The sequence below is a fragment of the Ursus maritimus genome, unplaced genomic scaffold (assembly GCF_017311325.1).
Source record: "Ursus maritimus isolate PB19 unplaced genomic scaffold, ASM1731132v1 scaffold_21, whole genome shotgun sequence".
In the NCBI taxonomy this organism is placed as follows: Eukaryota; Metazoa; Chordata; class Mammalia; order Carnivora; family Ursidae; genus Ursus; species Ursus maritimus.
Genome location: NW_024424564.1, coordinates 48,237,071 through 48,242,076, shown reverse-complemented (window position 1 = coordinate 48,242,076; position 5,006 = coordinate 48,237,071).

The window sequence follows — 5,006 nt, the reverse complement described above, 5'->3', positions numbered from 1 at the left end:
CGAAGCTTCTCTCACCTGCCATGTGGCCAGGGGTTGGCTGGCAAGCCTCACCCTGAGGCCTGTAGGTTACCTCTTTTAAAGTGTTTTAGGAAGCTGTGCTTCCCAGTTACCTTGAGGTTTCCATGGCTCGGTCTGTTCAAACCCCCTTGGCCTCGTGTCTCCTAACGTTTGTGGAGCGCTTTACAGTCGGCCAGCCCTTGAACATGTCTGTTCACGGAGCTTCAGAGAGCGAGGCAGAGCGCTCAGAGACGCTGAGTCAGCGCTCAAGGTCACACAGCAGGGCTGGGACACCTCCCTCAGGTTTCTGATGCCAGACCCATCCTCTCCCGCCAGCTATGCTGCCTTTGGCCTCTTTCCTAAAACACAGGGAAGGTTCAGGATTCTAATCAGCTGCCGAAAACTCGGTATGGAGTCTCTGCCCTTAAAATTGTCTTCTGTATTCTTAATCTTATAGTTTAGCTTCATTTAAGCCATTAACATATTTCACGTCCCTAATATATGGAAACTGGTGTTTTCATGTGGCTCATTAATCCCCACTTCTTCCCCTAAAATAAGCCAAAGTTGTTGGAAACAATATTACACCAAGACCAGAACACCTCCCATTTCTGAGATGAGCTGAAGGAGGAGAGGGTGGCTCTCGCTCTGATTTTGTCTAGACACCTAAATGACAATCGTGGAAAGGGTGAATTTCAAGGACTAACGTGCTGAGGTCCAGCGCGGTCCTCTTCTGCTGTTTGACATTAGAACATAAACAGGACCCACCAGCCGCTCAGCCCATTGTCTTCACCACATGGAAAAAGTAAGCAAACGGAGATGCTTGAATGTTAATAAGCAATTGATTCATAATTAAAATTCCTAATTTTGAGATTTTAATAATAATCCAGGGGACAGGAGAGAGTTAGGAGTGAGCATGCACCTTTCTGTGGCCTCTCTCTTCTGTCCCTAAGCTAGCGGGTGCAGAGCCTAGGGCCAAGCATCGGCCCACCCCTCCCTGGGGCAGCGCAGCTCCGGGGCGGGGGGGATTCCAGGGGGACTAGCTGTCACTGGTTGTCACCAAAGCCCTGTGACGAAGGTCAAGCTGTTCAAGCAGCAGGGCTCTGGTTTTGCTGAGGAAGTGGGCTAAGTGGAATGCCCCAACAAGATAGGGGAAGCTGAAGCCACTCCTGGGTCCCTATATTAGTGCCCTAGGGCCGCCAGAACAAAGTACCATGAACTTGGTGGCTTAAAATAACAGAAATGCATACTCTCACCGTTCGGGAAGCCAGAAGTCTGAGCTCAGGGTGTCCGCAGGGCTGCTCCCTTCTGAGGCTCTTCCCCCAGGCCTCTCTCCCAGCTTCTAGTGGTTTCCGACAGTCCTTGGCATTCCTTAGCTTACAGAGCCTCCCTCCAGTCCTCCCCCTCCACCTCCCTGGGTCTCTTCACATGTCTCCCCTCTTGCGTGTCTGTGTCCAGATTTCCCCTTTGTACAAGGACACGCATCATATGGGGTTAGGGCCTGCCGTAATGACCTCATTTTCATATGCTTATCTCTGCAGAGGCCCTATTTCCAAATAAGATCACATTGGGAGGTCCTGGGGGCAAACTCTCCAACATATACTTTTAGGGGATATAATTCAGCCCATAACAACTTCTCATCTATCCACATGTGAACAAACATCTCAATAAAAGCAGCCCCCCTCCCCAGGCACCCACCTGGCTCAATCCAGTCCCGTCCCAAGAGAATGACCCAGCAAAACCTGCAGCCAACCCCCTGGTATTACCATTTTACCATTGGGCGGCTGTGCAGGGTGGTGGGGAGCAGCAGCATGGGAAAGGCAGCTCCGGGGATCAGACAATGCTAATCCGAGTCCAGGCTCTGCCCCTTCTGGGCTCCGCTGCCCTTGGCCTAATACTCAGACTCCCACACCTCTGTCCCTTTCCTGTGTCGCTGCAGCACTTATTATAAATGGAGATATGCCTACAAGATCCTTGCACGTAGTAGATACTCAGTAAACAGTAGCCCATCTCCACCTTTCCCGTTCGTCGCACAGAGTCCTGGGATTGTCGGTTGACCTGACATTGCTATACAGGCAATTCTGCAACAGATATGTGCTCCTTGAGCTGAATCTGTGGTTCAATTAATTGAAAAGAAGAAGTATTTCTCAGTGCCCGGGTTTTCAGAATTCACCAAGGGGTACCAAGCCGACTGGTGGGCTGCCTTCTTTGAAAAGGAAGCAGGTCGAGCACCATGCCCGGCATTGATGGACTGTTGCAGCGTCTCTCCGGCTCCCATGTCGCGTGGGCCTTTGTGTCTGCCATACAGCGATCAATTGCCCTGTTCCTGGGAGCCTGCATCCCGAGGAACAGCATTCAGAAGAGAACAGGGGCCCTGGAGCCTGCCTCTCTCTTTTCGGGGGCTCCGGCTGCCACCCGCTCCTGTGTCCCTGCCTCGGGTGGGAGAGGCCGGAGCCTGCTGCAGAGTGATGCTGGTGGGAGGGCTGCCCCTTGCCGGGGTCACCACCGCCGCGATCTCACGGGTTCAGAGACGCTCACTTTATCAGCTTTCGCAGAGGCGCTCAACCCTGAGGAGACTGCTTTGTAATAACCCAAATCAAAAGAGACTGTTTTATAAGCCAGATCATCCTTGGGCACCAGACTGCAAGTGTTTATTTATTCATTTGTTCATTCGTTCACTCAGCCAGCAAACCTACACGGAGGGCTGGGCACTCTCCCACGTCAGCTCATTTGAGCCTTAAAATAATCCCAGCGGTCCCCTTATCCTCCCTCTTACAGACAGGGAAATCGAGGCTTGGGCAGATGAAGTGACTTTCCCAGATGCCTGCTTTCATGGTGGGCACAGGAAAACAAGACACCAGCGTCTTGGTCTTTATAAACTCCTCCCATCTCTCCCTCAGGCCATCTTTAGCTAACCAGAGATGTGCCCTGCCCCAGAAAGCTCTCCCTTCTCAAAACTTTCACAGCCGGTGCATCGATCCGCACTCGCGAAGTTATGCAGTGGTGACAGACAGCCCTGGTTTCCAGTGGCTTACAACCACCACGGGTTACTTGTCACCCGGGTTAGACATCAGCTGCCAACCGGCCAAGGCTGATTCAAGCCATCCTCTTCCTGAGATCCAGGCTGAAGAAGCAGGACAGGCTCGCTCGGTGGAGGGAAAGAACAATGGTGGAAACTCGATGACTGTTGAACCTTCTGGCAAGGGCTCCTTCCCTTGTGAGCCACCTGGCCAAGCCTGCTGTGACTGGGGCAGGGAAGGAGGAACGCTTTCAAGTGAAGGCAGCAAATAACGGGCAACAACTATACCATCTGCTATGGCAGCCTCTCTGCGCTTATGGGCTTCATCCTCTAGTTTACAATATGGAAATGGTATCAGTTTCCTCTTAATGGGGCACTTGTACAGATGACGTGAAGTCCAGTACGCCTGGCAGCACAGCAAATTGTCCATTTCCCTTCAGTTCTGAGTGCCTCGCACGCTGCGGGGCACAGAGCAGGTGCTCCAGCGACCGTGGCGGCCCTGTATTCATCAGTGAATAGTTCCTGATCGCCTGCCGTGTGCAGGAGCTCTGATGCTGGGATCGCTTTTAGGATCAAGTGGCGAACAAGACAAGCCACATTCCTATTCTCGTGGACCTTACATTCCAGTTCATGAGACACAGACAATAAACAACTAAATAAGAATTTCAGAGAGTGGTCAAGAGCTGTAAAGAAAATAAAGCAGAATAGATAAGAACAGGGTACAGAGTGAGTGAGAGTCATCAAGAAAGAGGTAACTTGAGTGGAATCGGCATCCTGGACAGGGTGGTGTGTACAAAGGCCCTGAGGCAGGGATGAGTTGGACTGTTGAAGGGACAGAAAGGCCAGTCGGGCCAGGGTGTCCTGAGCACCGTGGGCACCCACACGGAAGGAAGCTGGAGGAGAGGCAGGGGCCCCAGAACCTGGCACAGCGCATGGGGCACAGGAGGGGTCAGGAAACATCAAGCAAGAAAGAGTAGTCATCAGGATGGGACAATGGCCACACCACAGATAGAGCTCCCCTGCCCCTGGAGGGACTGCAGAAGCTCTGCCCGTTCCTTCTTCCTGATTCTCCTTGATTCCTCATTGGCCCCTAGAAACTTCTCGCAGTGCAGTATCTCTCCGTGACTTGTTACCATTTCCAAAATTACTGCTGATTTTATATTACATTTCACGGCGGCTCCTTTCTGATGACCTAGAGACGTACTTTATTCTTATAAATAAGCTCTCCCCAAATCACGGCGTGGGACGGGCTAAAGCCATCCCATCCACTGTGCGCTGATGACCGTCAGCTCGGCCTCCAAACCATGGCCGCCGCTGACCTTGGCCTGGATTCCAGGGGGACGTTCACTTTGGGGACCTGGATCTCCCTGCCCACAAACAGTGGGGTCACGTGGGACACGTACATCTAACGCCAGCCACAAACATACTTCACCCACACCTGCTCCTGAGGAGAGGAAGAGAGGAATGTAAGTAACACAGTGAACTCGGGCCTCAGGATGAGCTGGAATAGGAGACAAGACTCGGCAGTTTCCTCAGGGTCCTGGTGCCTCTCGTGGCTCTAGCACGTTCCCTTCTAGTGATCTGCGAGATCCTAGCGTTTAAGATCTGGGGGGCCCGAAGACACATGGCCTCTGCAGTGAAACAGCACTTGGTAGGAGCAAGGAGGACGCCTGGGCTGGCCTCCTGCTGCAAGCCAGGATGTGAGTCTCAGTGAGGCCTTCCTGGGGGTCCCGGGTGGGGAGCAGGGTGGGGGCGGAGCACGGCCCCTCCTGCCCAAGGTCTCCAGGCAACGGGGTATTGGGAGCAGGCTGGGGGAGACGGGGCAGAGCAGGCCCACACCCCCAAGTCCAGATTCCCCAGTGGTTCAGAGAAGGCTGGGAGGGGATCAGGCTCAGGAGGGAGACGTCCGAGAAAGCTGGAAGGCCCTGGAGTGAAGGTGAGCCCACTGCCCTTCTGAGCGATGGCCGTGTGGTGCTGTGTCCAAGCCATAAAT